Source organism: Ambystoma mexicanum, chromosome 3p (genome assembly GCF_040938575.1).
Source record: "Ambystoma mexicanum isolate Mex_15411 chromosome 3p, UKY_AmexF1_1, whole genome shotgun sequence".
In the NCBI taxonomy this organism is placed as follows: Eukaryota; Metazoa; Chordata; class Amphibia; order Caudata; family Ambystomatidae; genus Ambystoma; species Ambystoma mexicanum.
The window spans coordinates 42846598-42863174 of NC_090925.1; positions in this window are offsets into that span (position 1 = coordinate 42846598).

The following is a 16577-nucleotide window of genomic DNA, read 5'->3' on the forward strand; positions in this document are numbered from 1 at the left end:
TAAAACCAGACGTCCTTTCCGGGTCCCGCAAGGGGAAGAGGGAGCTTAGAACGGGCCATTTGTAATGTGCCCGTTATTACCTCCCTCCCCATTCCCATTGAGCCCTATGGGGGCTCAAATAGGAATGGGGATGGGTTACTGCAAGGAGGAATTACCGGGTCCTCCAATGTCGGAATGACCCCGTAATTCCTCATTGCAGGAATCCGGTATTGGAGCCCGGTATGGAGGCAGCCATGGTGCTAATAGCACCATGGCTACCTCCATACTCGTGATGAGGCCCAGAGTCCCTTCTTCTTATGGACCATATACATAGTATTATTATTGTACTGAATTAAAATGTTTTTAGATCCCATCTGTTTTAGGATTATTCTAATTCCGAGTTTTGTTCCGTTGTCACAAGAGACTTAGGGCCTCATTACGAGTGCGGCAGTAAGGGGTTAACGGCACCAGTAAGGATGCCAGTGCCGTTAACCCCTTACTGCTGCATTCCGAGGTCCCTTAGCGGGTCCCACTAAGGCCGGCTGGTAAAACCAGCTGTCCTTAGCAGGACCCGCTAAGGGAGCAGGGAGCTAATAATGGGCCCGCTATTTGCGGGTCCGTTATTAGATCCCTCCCCATTCCCATTGAGCCCTATGGGGGCTCGAATGGTAATGGGGAAGGTTATTTTGAATGGGGACTTACCGGGTCCTCCAAGGTTGGAATGACTCGGTAAGTCCCCAGAGAATCCAGACACGACTTTGGAGGCACCCATGGTGCTAATAGCACCAAGGCTACCTCCAAACTCGTAATGACCCCCATTGACTTCGACATTCTCGCTCTCACCGAGACATGGTTCAGTGCCCACTCAGTCACTGCTTTTGACTCCCTTTTCCCGGATGGCTACAAGATCATTTCCAAGTCACAACCTAACTGTGGTGGCGATGGGGTTGCCTTACTCCTCTGAGTGGGTTCCTTCCTCCCTCAGACCCACTCCGACATACTCCTCCTTTGAAAACAAGTGTGCAAGTTGATCATCTCTCCCTCCTCCTCTCTGACCATTGCCACTATCTACAGGCCCCCTGGCTCTACCACCATTTTCCTCTCTGAATGGGCTGATTTCTGCTCTTCTCTCCTCACAAACACCTCTACACTCCGTCTCCTGGTCGACTTCAACATCCACTTGGACTTCTCTGTCACAGCATCCACTCTATTTCTTGACCTCTGCACCTCGCTCTCCCTTTGCATTCTCCTTTCTGGTCCAACCCACTCAGCAGAACACACTCTTGATGCTCTTATCTACTCTGATCTTACACTCCTTCTCCTGGTCGACTTCAACATCCACTTGTACTTCTCTGTCACAGCATCCACTCTCTTTCTTGACCTCTGCACCTCGCTCCCCCTCTGCATTCTCCTTTCTAGTCCAACCCACTCAGCAGAACACATTCTTGATGCTCTTATCCACTCTGATCGTCCACTCCCCCCCACTGATCACTCCTCTCTCCTCCTCAGACCACACTCTTCTCTCCTCTTTCCTGGGTCCCCTCGGCTCTCTGACCGCACCTCCTCCTGCCCTGTCAACCTTGTTCATGAATATACATCCGATGAAACCAGTTTCAGCTGCCTCCTTCACATCCACCTATACCCTTCCTCCAGCCCAACCCCAGACTCTACCTCTGACTCTGCTCACAGCAACCTCCATCTGGCCATTACTTACACTCTGGACATTCTTGCCCCAGTCATGAGGATCCACCTGAAACCTGCCTCTAAGCGTAATAACTGGTACGATTCCGAACTTGCAGCACTGAAACGCAAGTGCAGAGTTGCGAATGGAAGTGGCAAACCTCAAGCTCACCTTTTGACAAACTGGCCTGCCGCCCGTGCCAAGAAAAGGGCCCACATCCAGGCACGGGTATCTGGGGCATCCAATAACACGGCTGAACTCTTTAAAATCTGCAGGGAACTAGCCAAACCTTCTACAGTCTCCTCCTCCCCTATTCAATCAAAGGTCCTCTGCAATGCACTGGCCACACACTTTACCACTAAAACTTTGGACATCCTGAGCACCCTTGCTACCCTCTCCCCCAAAACCTCCCACACTCCCTTACCTTCACTCTCCTTCTTCCTTTCTCTCTTCCATCTCCCCTGTCACACCTGATGAGGTCACTAGAGTTGGCCGCTCTATGAAGGTCTCCTCCAACAGGTCTCCCTTGCTCCTCTAGAACCTTCAAGGACAACATTGGCTCTCTTGCCCCTGGACTCGCTGATTTCTTCAACCACTCTTTCGCTACTGGTTCTTTCCCCTCCTCGGTCAAGCTTTCCCTTGAGTGTCCCCTCCTGAAAATACCTTCAGCAGCCCATAACTGTTCAGCCAACTACCATCCTATTTCTATCACCCCCTTTCTTGGGAAACTCCTGTAGAAGCTAGCCTTCCCCTATCTTACCTCACACACTGAACTTGCTAGCGGTCTCCACTGCCACCAATCTGGATTCCGAGAATCCAGAGGCACGGAAACTGCTCTTCTGAACACCCATGAAGAATTGCTTGCATCTTTGGACTCTAACTCTCCAGCTGTCCTTATTCTCCTCAATCTCTGGTCAACAGTTCCATCTTCATAAAAACGGCTCCAAGACACCCTGGGTCTCTCGGAGTGGGCACACGATTGTCTGACCTCCTTCTTAACTGACTGTTAATCCCAGGTTATTCTGGGTACCTTCTCCTAACCTACCTCTTTCTCCACCTGTGGGGTCCTCCAGGGCTACAACCTCTCCTCATGGCTCTTTAACACTTACCTTGCTCAGCTGGCACTCCTTGTTTCCTACTTCTCCACCAACTTCTAGTGTTATGCAGATGACACACAACTCTTTTTCAAACTTCCTGCTGACCCTCTGGCATCTTCCATCATCCGGGACTGCCTACCTGCCATCCAGTCCTGGTGCACTTCCAACAATCTCTGCCTCAATGCCAGTAAAACTGAGATCCTTCCTATTGGGACCCCTGTTCCTCCTTTCTTCCCCTCACTCTGGCCATCCTCTATGGGCTTGCCCCCCTCTCCTTCATCTGAAGCCAGAAACCTTGGAGTCATATTCAACTCCTCTCTCTCCTTCCTCCCTCACATTCAGGATGTTGCCAAGAAGGCCAACTGTCCACTCTTCCTTCTTAACGGAAATCTCCCTTTTCTCACTTTCCCCCAGAAGCTCAATGTTACCAGAGCTCTGGTGACGACTGCAATAGCCATCTCCTGAATCTACCCCCTTCCTCTTTACGACCCCTCCAACTAATACAGAATAGGGCAGCAAGACTTATCCTTGGCCTCAAACCCAGGGACTGCATCTCTCCTGCCCTAAAAACTCTTCATTGGCTCACAGTTGCTGCACAGATTAAATTCAAATCCCTCTCCATCATCTAATTCTCTAGCACAAAATATGAATAATAAATGCTGCAGCAAATACACCCTTGTGCCTCAAAATTTGTTTTTTTAATGTCATAAAGTTTTCAAATTCAGGCTGAGAAATCATGGAGGGTCTGAATAATGAGGTTTATTTTTTCTCAGTGGAAATGCAGATGTGCAAACAGCAGGCTTGAGTGTTAATGTGGGCCTGGAGGCGATGAATGGTCTTACTCTCACTTGGAACTCGTTAGCTAGATAGGGGACAAAGGGGGGGGCTCCATTCCAAAGAGGTTTTCAGCATAGAGAAGTAGTCACATAACATATCTGACACCTACCACCCTGCCCTGGCTGTTCATTCAACTGCAGATTGCATTCTGGGACTGGTAGTTCAGCTTTTCCTAAATGTGTGCCCTGCAAAACAAATGCAGATTGTTAGCTTATTTCCCACTGCATCCTTTGTCCTCTATATGGTTGTTGTGAAGCAAAGTTGTATATTCCCTCCCGCCATGTTGGTCAGTTGTGAGTGGTTCATTATATGCTCAGTGTTTCTCTGCATTCTGGTATTCATAGTGTTGCTTTTCATTCACAATTGCAGAGCTGTAAGGGATAGACTGAAGAAAAGGAGGCAAGCCTGGATGTCCTGTTCACACCTGGAGAAGGCCGCTCAACCAATCAGGTGGCTGGAACAGTGGCAAGAATACATTGTGTACCACCTGCTATTTTCAGAGACACCCAAGACCCTACCCCAGGTGGCGCCATCTTGCTGGTGGGGAAGCAACAGTAAACCTCTCCCTCCCTGCTGCCTCCCCACATCCCCACCCGTTACACACACACACAAAACCATACCATATACGATATGATATGATATGGCATTTATAAAACACCTATACACATGTGTTTTCTTTCCCTACCCACCTGCACACTTAACTGTTGGACCAGAGCTTTGTGCTCCAATTCTGGTACTCCTCCCACCCTCGGTAGTCACCATGGAAAAAGTACTTAGTCTCTTGACCTATTGCAGCGTCCATCTTGTTTTTATTTTTCTACTAGCTGAACTACCCGCTGCGCCTGGGATTTCACTTCTCAGATTTTTTAATCTCTGATTGGTAAATCTCACTTCAGTTTCTTCAAAGTTTCATTGCTTTGTTTTTTATCAGCACATATTCTCAGATCAGTAAGTGTTGCTTCAGTTTCTTCAGCAGTTTCATTTCTTCTTCAGCAACACTAATTCTCTTCACAGGATGTCATGTTTCAGTTTCTTCTGCAGTTCCTTTGCTTTTTTCTTTAGCAGCACAAATTCTCTGATTAGTAAATCTTGCTTCAAGTGGTTCTTTAGTACTTTCTTTGTTCTGTCTCAAAGCAGCTTCACTTCTATAAGATTCGTAGTCTTGAGATCTTCCTTCTTCAGAATGTTGATCATGTTTCATATTCGATGCGCGATGATGAGCACTTTCTACAAATTACCTGTAAATGGCGGTGTAACACCACAAAACGTAATGCCGAAAAACAAAGCCAAAAAACAAAAAAGATTATTTATCTTGGGAATGGGATGTCCCATCGAGCCATGAATAGTTGCATTAATTCAGCAATGAAATACAGAATGTTCCATCCAAATTCATGATTCCAGTCTTCACCGTTCATGAGGAGTTATGTCCCCTAGAATGCCACTTACAAACCCACAAACAAACATGACTTTGTTTTATATATAAAGATTACAGGAGACTGGGCTTGTGCAATACACATGCAGCCCATCTCCTTCAACCCCGGGGTGCAAATGGCTATCACCCCCTTGTCAAGGGGGGTGGGGATGGCTGGTAACAGGGTCTGAATAGGTTTGGGTGGGGGTGATTGCCATATTCACATGTGAAAATGTGGCTGACGTCTGCTGTGGATTGGTTGTATGCTACACATGCCTGACTTTGCAGTACCACACTGTTGGTACCTCCCCCACCACCTATTGAGGGATGACATTGAACATTGGGGGAGAGTTGAATCCTGGCTGGCTTCCACTACAGATACCAGAATTCCTTGCTGCTACAGACTGGTACTTCCAAGAGGGATTCAACCCTGAACATCTAAAACCAATCAGCCTCTCTGATGATTGTTGAGGCAATGAAGCGTGCTAGGAGGAGAAGATCTTTGGACTGTTCTGCAGATTGCAGCTGGGACCCAGAGTTGCACCCTTACAACCCCTCTTTTTGCTTGCACATGTAACTGGAAACTGGGTCTCTAGAGTGGCTGCACCCGGGCTACACAATCCTGACCTTGGAGTGCCAAACTGTTGGTAAACCCCCCCACCCTATTGAGGGCTGACATTAAAACATTGGGGGAGGGATGGATCCTGGCTGGCTCTCCACTACAGATACTAGAATTACTTGCTGCTCCAGACTGGTACTAATGGGTAAGTTGTTACATGCGACGTGTCCAATCACTTTATGTGACATCATTTATACCCTACATTCAGTGACCTCTATCAAAGTTAGGCTATCAATAATATGCCTCTTGTCTGCAGCAATTACCTCCTCAAGAGGGTTGAAGCAATGTTGTATCCTTGCTTCGGCCCTCTTTAATGTTTTCATACGTGACGTGTCGCAAGCCTTTCTCCAAGTGTGTTCCGATTCTCCTAAAATGAATGGTGTTGCGATTAAGGCATTATGATATACGGACGACCTAGTGTTGATTTCAAAAACACCCTCAGGCCTGCAACTTCTTTTGTCTGCTTTATGTGCCTATTTAGATGACAATGAATTAGTCATCAATCTGAAAAAAAAACTCACATAGTGATATATGCTCCTAGACTAACAAATAGGGCCAAATTAGATTGGAGAATCAACAATGTGAGCTTGGAGATTGTTCCGACTTACCTGTATCTTGGTATCTTATTTGATGGAATGCCGCAGGTTGATTCACAGCTAAAGATGCTTACTCACAAATTAATTTCAGCCATATCGCAGACATGGTTAATCCTATACAAATATGGCAAATTTACAATTAAATCTGCCTTGATGTATTGGCGCCAGAAAGTCATGCCTACAATCCTCTATGGTTTGGAGACCAAAATTATAATCTCAGTGTTATTTCTGAACAAATTAGAGGCGAAATTTTGGAGGGGTGTTCTACATCTTCCACAATGCATACCAGGACCATGGCTGCGACATGAGTTGGGACTTACCTCTTTGGCTGCTGAATACAACTGGCAATTATGTGCCTTGTTCTGCAAATGTTTAATCTACACTTGAACCGACAACATTTTCGCCTATATGTTGTCGTCATTACATGTATTTGTTCGAACATGGTCAGTCTATATTCTTAAAATCTTAGCGAAGGCAGATGTGAATATTGACATTCTTATCATGAACCCGAACCGAGCCAAGGATAAACTATATAGGTTGGACTGGATTGAAACAAGATGTATATGTCTTACCTATAAGGACTTCCAGGCCTCTGCATTTGAACAGAAAAAACTTAAAGAGTTAGAACCATATTTATGCAGAGCACCGTCTCCTCAGCGGAGATCGGCAATTTTACGTCTACGATTTAATTTGTATTTGACACGAGATGTTTTGGCAAGAAGGAATTTCAATGTAAAAGAGAATTTTTGTCGATACTGTGTTGATACTTCTATTAGGGAAACTTTAAAGCATGTACTAGTAGAATGTCTGGCCCTAATGGATTTGAGAGCAAAGTCCTTCCGGAGACACATGACATATTTTGGTCTGATGTCTCCAGAACGCAGATATTCCAACGATTCTGGCAACAAAGGTTATAAGTATTCGAGTTGCAACTTTCAATTTTTTTAATGCTTTGAATCTAAGTGCTGCAAGTTACCTTCTGGTGGTCTAGGGCTCCTGTGAAAATACAGCAGCTTCTACGAGGCCAGTATTTGGTAGTTCATTTATTACATGCCAGATATTGTGGATGGCCCTAACAATTTCGGTTCAAACTAACCGCACTGATAGTCTTTAGCATAAGCACCATTGAAACATCTACAGGATTGTGTTTAGGTTTTTTATGATGTTTACTGATTGTGATATGAACGTTAAGTATTATATGTTCTATATAATCAATATGTTTAGGGTATTGGTTCTTATTTTATTTTAGTTTATTTTATCTCTCCTTCTGCCTCTGTTTTGTGGTGCTTTGTAAAATTGGAAATGTAATTGTAAAATTAGAAATGTATTTGTATAACTGGGAAATGTAATTGATTTGATTTATATGTTATGAAAAAAGTTGAGATTACTTAGCTAAATTCAATAAAAAAAAAAAGATAATGAGTTCTCTGTTTTAAAGCAGTAGTACCCAATTGTATTTAAGGTTAAGATGGAATTTGCCATGATATGGAGGAGCCCACTTCAATGCGTGACCCAATACAGGAATTGAAGCACTAATGGCAATTTTACATTTAAGTAAATGTGGAAAACTACTAGCTGCCCTGCATTATAAAACTAAACAGTAATGTGAAATGACATATACTAACAATACCAGGACGTAAAAATACATAAAAAAACAGGGTTGAAAGTTGTGTTTCAGCCTATACTTTATGAAGAAATAATATGAATTAAGTAATTAGGTGAGAAAAGTGATCAGTGGTTTATATGTGTATATTTTGCTGTGTATATTAATACAGCTTAAACCTATTTACTAAGGAAAGAACACTGTACAAAACAGGGTGGTGAATACAGGGAGAGAGCATTAAGGAGAACCATGGGACGGGAGAACAATCAATAGGGTTGATCCCCTTGGCCTATGTACACAAACCGGGAGATTTAAGGAGATCTGTGGGGAACCTCCATAGATATGTTAACCTTCTGGCACAGAGCTCTCAGCCTCTCAATACTCGGTTCAAATGATGCAATTTACGAGCACTGTTCTTGCTACAAATTGGGCAAAACACCATACAATGTACAAGTATTTTTCGAACACTTGGACAGTTCCAATGGATGCCTTGTCATCAACGGTATGGAGGACATGCTGCCACTGTGCAAGAACCACCACTGTAAAAAACATGTTGATGCCATTGCAAACAGTATGGCATAATTGGCATTTTGATCAATGTTTGTGGTGCTGGAGCCCTCAAGGTGTCTGAAAGAGTTGTACGTGCACGCCAGTGGTCATGCACCAGAATGACCTGCATGATTCATGCAGGGAGGCAGCAATTCCGACAGCTGGTTTCTGTGTTATTGCATTCAGTTGGCAGATTGCCAACCATTATGAATAAGTTACCCCTCAAAAGAACCATACTCGCTTTGCTCAAAATGTTAATATAAAGATTCATATATTGTCTGGTTGGGTTATTGTATGATTTGTGGAAATGTCCAGTCAACCCTGTGAAACTGAATGTGATTTTCGTCTTGTGATTTACACTTTCTTTTCCACATGTTCATTTTTTCAATCTTGCCAAGTATTTGCCAAGGGTATTCAACAAAGTAGGCTTGGCTTTCTTTTCATTGGCCGAACTCTGTGACCTGACATGTGAGCAATTAGCATGAACTGGGGATATGCTAAACTGGCAGTGGATTTTATTTTTTGACAAAGCAGAACGTGCTATAGGCTGAAGGTTTTCAAACTGTATAACACGCTAATTCAAATACTCCTCAGATTGTTTTTGCACATGCAACCCCAAAAGAAACAAACAAACTGTCCTGAATGCAAATGCAGACTCACCATCAAAAAAAAGATGGACCATTTCCATTCAGGCATCCTTCAAAGTTGCTAATTATTTGATGAAAAATAAATGTACTTTTACAGATGGTGCAATTGTGAAGGGCACAATGACTCACTAGTCTGTTGTAAAACATGTAAACACTGACCTGAATTGATGTCTGCCACATCAGGTGTGCCGTTAGGTTAAAACACTGTGTCAAGGAGGGTGTCAGCACTCTCAGCCAAAGTGATTGCCTATCTCTGCAAATCTCCCTTTTTCAGACATGAACTTCCTGAAATCCAAACTGTAATCGCATCTGAGAGCATCTGACTGCTGTTGCTATATCAAGCTACACACCAGATTACTGGGCACTCGTGGATAGCATGCAGTGGCAGCCTTCACACTGGCTGATAGCATGTAGTGGCAACCTTCACACTGAATGTACCGATTGGTTTCCTACAGTATGATATGCTTGACAAATGTTAGGTGACAGCTACTAATAAATAGTAATGAAATAAAGATGTTTTGAAGATGCAGAGATGCGCCCCTACGACCCCTCTTTTTGCTTGCACATGTAACTGGAGACTTGGGCTCCAGAGTGGCTGCACCCGGACTACACATGCCTGACTTTGGAGTGCAAACTGTTGGTAACTCCCTCCCTCCCTATTGAGGGCTGACATTAAAACATTGGGGGAGGGTTGGATCCTGGCTGTCTCTACACTACAGATACCAGAATTCCTTGCTGCTACAGACTGGTACTTCCCAGAGGGATCCAACCCTGAACACCTTAAACGAATTGGCCTCCCTGATGATTGCTGAGGCATGAAAGAGCGCTAGGAGGAGAAGATCTTTGGACTGTTGAGCAGATTGTTGCTGGGACCCCGATTTGCGCCCCTACCAACCACTCTTTTTGCTTGGTTGTATTGTTAATTAACATTACTTGCGTTTTTCATTGTTGAAAACGGGCATTCACCATATTGTGAAGTTTTGAAATATTTTTCAAACAAGCAGGCGACTTTAAAATGCATATGGGTCATCTAAATTAACAGCACCAACCTTAGAACTTTGCATGAAGAGTTGGAATTTTGTAAATGAAAGGGTCACTGATGGTGAACTTGCCACCATGACCCATTTTCCATTAATTGCTGTTTACTGGGCAGCCTTTGTCTGACAATGGAGTTGTTACTCACAGGTCCACAATTCATATGCAATTGACAGCCTGGCAGGCTGACACACACTTTAAAACCCCAAAGGCCGATTCTCCTAGCCCCTGGCCTCATGAGTTATATTTTAATCTGTGAGCGAGCCACAGGACAGATACAACATCTGGATTGACTGTAAACTGGACACAGATCTAAATATCTAAATATACATTCAGCCAGGTCTAAATTCAGATGGGTGGCAACTCTAATTCTGATCTAATGGGGATGCAATGTGTGTCTGAAGTCCCTGGTCCTCTTCCCCTGCCCCCTCCCTCTCCTCTTCCTGAAAGGAAAAAGTCAAAAGCTGTGTACACAATTGGAGGAGTGGTTGCATCTGGGCTTAAAGGGTTTGGGGCAGGTTCCCAACAAGGGGCTAAATATCAATAACAAAGGTGTGTGGGAAATGTGTTTTTCAGCCATTATCACCAAGCGGTGCAAATGATGGGTCAGTAGAGAATGAAGGGGTGCAAACATCTGCATGCCATGTGAAACAAAGCAGGGGCTATGGTAGTTTCAGTAATCGTTTTTTTGCTCAGTGTTTGTGTGTGCATGCATGTGTGTGTGCGCATGTGTGTGTGCGTGTGTGTGTGTGAAAGACAATCTATATGTGTCCCGGCTTGCAAGAAAAAGGGTACACCTAGCAGTACGGGTTGCTGTTTATGGTAAAACTGTGAATTCTTTGAAGATACTGGGGGTAATTCATAGAATCCAGCGCACAAGTGGCGCACGTGACTGGCGCACAGTGTGCGCGTGCGGGAGTCTGCGCCAGCCGCGTGCGCCAAAATCCATTTCCGCGCACAGCGTATTCATGGATTTTAACATCCATAACCAGCTGTGGCGCAGAGTGGTGCAGCGACCCTGCAGCATTGCCAGTTACGCCCCCAACCCCGCCCCGTGTGCCGCCATGAACAGCACACAAATCCTGAACATGGCGCACAGGCCAGTGGACCAGCATACAGCCCCCTAACCACGAAAATGTCTGTAAAACTCCCTGTGCACCCCTCCAGATACACGTAACCCGCAGCGCGTGGAGAATCACACGCGACAGGCCCTGTGCGAGCAGGGAATGTGTATTTCGGGGGTGCACAGGGAGAATCACACGCGACAGGCCCTGTGTGAGTGGGGTATGTGTATTTTGGGGGTGCGTGTGGAGAATCACACGCAATAGGCCCTGTGCAGACGGGGAACGTGTATTTCTGGGGTGCTCGGGGAGAATCACACACGATAGGCCCTGTGCGAGCGGGGTACATGTATTTCTGGGGTCCGCAGGGAGAATCACACGTGATAGGCCCTGTGCGAGCGGGGAACGTGTATTTCCGGGGTGCGCGTGGAGAATCACACGCGATAGGCCCTGTGCGAGCGGGGTACGTGTATTTTGGGGGTGCGTGGGGAGAATCACATGCGATAGGCCCTGTGCGAGTGGGGTACGTGTATTTCTGGGGTGCGCAGGGAGAATCACACACAATAGGGCCTGTGCGAGTGGGGTACGTGTATTTCTGGGGTGCGCAGGGAGAATCACACGCGATTTAGCTGGGTGAGCAGGGTACGTGTATTTTGAGGGGTGCGCGGGGAGTTCCACACGTGAATTGGCAGTGTTGGTCCTCCCAGGTGTGCCCTGTGCCCCGTACCTAGCCCCTGCAGCCAGCCCACACCACAGGGGACTACCCTGCACCCCTGGGCATGTCCTTTAGGCAGCCCATCCACCCTGGCCATGCCCCCAGGCAGCCCACATGTCACCATGCACCAGTGAGCCCCGACCTATGTCCCCCTGCACCCCCAACCCCCCAGCATTGACGGGCACCTGCCAGCAGGCCCCGACCCATGTCCCCCTGCACCCACACCCCCCCAGCATTGACGGGCACCTTCCAGCAGGCCCCGACCCATGTCCCCCTGCACCCCCACCACACCAGCATTGACGGGCACCTGCCAGCAGGCCCCGACCCATGTCCCCTGCACCCCCACCCCCCCAGCATTGACGGGCACCTGCCAGCAGGCCCCGACCCATGTCCCCCCGCACCCCCACCCCCCCAGCATTGACGGGCACATGCCAGCAGGCCCCGACCCATGTCCCCCTGCACCCCCACCCCCCCAGCATTGACGGGCACATGCCAGCAGGCCCCGACCCATGTCCCCCTGCACCCCCACCCCCCAGCATTGACGTGCACCTGCCAGCAGACCCCGACCCATGTCCCCCTGCACCCCACCCCCCAGCATTGACGGTCAGGCCCCAACTCATGTCCCCCCAACACGTCATAAAGATGCATAATAATGGGCCTCATGTCCACCAAAATCCCACAGCACGCCACCCCAGTCTTGATACGCAAAGAATGTTCAAATCCACCCCACAGTGACATGCCTATCTCATGACACAAACCAAAAGTCAACTGTGTACACCAACACATGTCCGTCACACACACACACTGGATGTCAGTGATTGTGTAAACCCACATTTTGACATGCATCAACCCAATGAGCGAATCCCACACATGGAAGTAAAATATCAAAATGTATTATGAACAAAATGAATGTAATGAAATGAAAGCATTAAAAAATGTCAAACATGAAATGAAATGCATGTACAAAACATCATAGAATGAAATGTAGAACCAATCCCAAGAAATCCAAAAGTAAAATCGTCCAAACTCTCTGTCCACCAAAGCAAATCCAAAGGAAACGTAAAATGTAAAATCCATTGATCCATGGTGAATTAAAAAAAAAAAGTTCTCATGAATCCAATGTTCAACTATGTACTTATGTACAACGATCTTTCAAAGGGTCCATGAGCCCAACGAAAGAAATTAAACCTATCAAAGAAACTACCCAAGATATAACTATATACAAAAGTGTGGGGGCATAGTCCAATCACCCCAAAATAAAGAAAAACGAAAATGAAACCTAACACTAAAAACTATATACAATGGCGGCGGGCTAGTCAGACGGCTCACTTTCTGATTTCCCATCCCAGGGCATCATCGAACTCCTGCTCTATGTCCTGGAGGCGGTCCTCTTCCATGGCCCTGAGGGTTCGCAGGGACGGTGCCATGTTCAACTCCAACTCCCTGCGAATTGCCTCGAGGCACTCTGCCCGCTTCAGCGCCCTCCGCATGGAGTTCTCCGCCCTGACCATTGTGAGCCGTGCCTCTTCCGCCCGCCGCCGCTCTGCACCTATGGCCTGGCCCAACCGCTGACACACGGAAGACCCTCCCAATCCTGGGTCCTCCTGCCCTCTGGCCGATGCCTGCCCCTCGGATGTTGATGGCCCTGAGCCATCATCGCTCCCACCTTGTGCCTGCTGCTGCTGTGCCTGTGCCCTAGCTCTTGCTGCCTGCACGTCCTCCTCTGGCTGGGGTGCAGTTGTTGTAGTGGCCACCTCTGCAGGACGTCCGACTCCCAACTGTGGCAGGGATGTGTCCTCCACCAGCCTGGCCGCTGGGTCAGAGGCAGCTCCACAGGGTACCCAAGTGATACATGGGTGGGAAGATGGCATGGAAGACAACTGGCGCATAGGGAGTTCAGATAAGGAGGGGGTCGGAAGAAGGTCCAGCAGACGGAGGAGTCCAGTCCTGGTGACCCATCCCAGTAGGTTGAGGCAGTCAAAGAGGCATCCGAGATGACGTGCAGTGTGTTCATGAAAACACTGCAGGTCATCTCGCATGCCCCGTTGACGCAATGCCATCCCAGCCAGGACAGGCTCAACCCGGTCCCGGATTGCCACGTCCGCAGGGAGAGGAAGTCCAGTTGTTGTGCGCTCGTCCCCCCCCCTGAAAACGGGTCTGGACGTAGGCATCCCTGCTGGCGCGGGATGATGCAGTCACAGGATCGGGGACAGGATTAAACACAGGCACCTCCGCGGCGGCCTGTGCTGCCTCCTGTCCCTGCCCCTGCACTGCACCACTAGCACCAGTGGAATCCCCACCTCCCTGTGTGTGTCCCTTCCACGGACTCCTCCTCCACCAAACCCTCCACCAACCTGGATGACTCTGTGCCATCTTCCTCCATCAGACCCTGTGGGGTCTCAGCTGCCCCTTCTGCTGCCGAGGAGTCCACCTCAGACCTCCGCCTCTTGGACCTACTCTCAGCAGCTGCGGCCTGGGACACGGCACCAGACTCCTCACTCCCCGACGAGATGACAACATGGGAGGGGAGGTGGCCCTTGCATCTCCGGCCGGTGCGATCCCTGCCGCTTTTCTCCACAGCACCCTCTCCACCCTCTTCATCAGTTGATGCTGCAGACAGGGAGAGAACACAGGCATCATGGCACTGTACAATGGACTGATACACACATGACAGTTGTACATGAGTGGCAGTGTCAAACTTCAGACATGGCATCACACTCCCCAACACACGTGTCATTTCAACTCACACACATAAGCAAATCAATAGGAATGTTGCACCAGGCAGCACCATCCATACACAAACAACAGCACGAGCAGCCGAAGGTGAGCCTGACGTCACATGCAACACGGGGAGTGCAGAACACATGCACACACGCCATCAGATGTACATGCATCTGTACATCTCCACCACCTGTCGCAGTGATAACATCGCCATCCATGTCGCATCTGGCATTCAGCCTCCTACATGTCAGTGTCACATGCATCCATGTTGCATCACAGTTGCACACTTGTCAAATACACACACATGCACATGTACATAGTTCAGATACATGCAGCAGGAACCAGCATCCATGTGTGACACCACAACCATGCCACAGTACATACACATCATTTTTACATGTGTGCACCCACACATGCATTTGCCCATCATGCTTGCCAACACATATACCATCGATGTGTCTCACACATGAGAGGAATCACATGTGGCAGGTACACGTCCCTGTACATACGCATCCATACATGGCCCTACAAAGACATATGTGCAACATGCACACTCCTGGCACACCACAACACGCACAGCATCCAATCAGTACCCATGTACACTTACCACTCGACTCCAGATGGGTCTGCCTCTCAAGGACCTGGAGGTGGAGCGCTGGGCGTATACGTTCCAGGACCCTCATTTGGTTGTTGGTTAGGCGGACCCGGCACCCCTTGCCATCCGCTGGCTTCAAGAGGCGCCGGGCCTTGTTGAGGGTCCTGGACCTGAAGTCCTCCCAGCGCTTCCGGATGTGTTGAATGTCGCGGACTGCCACCCCCTCCTCGTTGATGCAGTCACAATGTCCATCCAGATCCTCTTCCGTTCTTCATTGTCGGCGCGCAAACTTCCAAAGAGGGCATCATACTGCCCCAGGACTTGCTCCACCAGGATGCCAACTTCACTGGCACTGAAGCTGGTAGCCCTCTGCCTCTCTGGCTGGGGTTGCCAGTGGTGCCAGATGGTGTTGTGTCCAACATGGCAACCCCAGAGGCAGGTGTGGGTGGGCAACTGGGTCCTGGGGCTGGGCTGTGGAGCGATGGTATCCCAGTCAGGAGTCTTCTGTTCCAGCAGCGGTGGTCACAGCAACTGCACCCCTGCAGATGGCTGATGTGCAGGTACCAAATAGCAGGGCATGTGGGCAGCAGGCAAGCAGCAGCAGATGGCAGGTGGGAGCGTGCTCAGGGCTCTGGGGGGCAGGAAAATGGCATTTTGGGCAGGAGCGTGGTCTTCCGTGTGTTGTTGCGTGGTCAGCTTGATATGGAGTGATTTGGCACGTGAAAAAAGTGCACGTTGGCGTGTAAATCGAGGAAAGGACCTGAGCGCGTAAGCGCGACTGTGATGTTACGCGCGCAGGCATTTCCCTCGTGACGGGTGCTTAGTGAATCAGCAGGTGAAAAAACTGCACATCCGCGTGTTAATGCGTGTAATCCGAGGAAAGGGCCTATGCTCATAAGTGATGTGACACGCGCGGGCGTTGCCCTGGCACGGGTTGAAGACCCCACGTGGGTTTTGCTCTCTACGTGCTTTTCGTGGGGTGCGGTGCGTGTGTTTTCCAGGCGTTGGGGTTCACACGCGATTACTTCACAGCGGGTGGGTGTTGGCTACGCGTTCTTCTTCTACACGCAAGGCAGACGGTGAGTGGCAAACGCTATTTTTCCCACAGAGGGTGTCCATGTTTGTCACGTACCCCTTTTTTTACGAGCATACTGGCCTGCATGTTGATCGTGTACGTATTTATTGGGCTCCTGGCTGCCACAGCGTACTGCGTGTGTCTTTTTGCACGCACGTGGGCAACTGGGGGCGCTTATCTCTTTTTCTTACTTTTATGGGATGCCTGTGTGTTGCGTGACATGTCATTTCTCCTAGGGGGCCACAGTATGGGACATTCATCCTAGCTGTATATACGTGCTTTTTGTTTGCGCACACTTTTGTAATGCGCAGGGACGATACCGCCTGCCTTCGTGTGGCGGACGTGTTTAGGCCTGT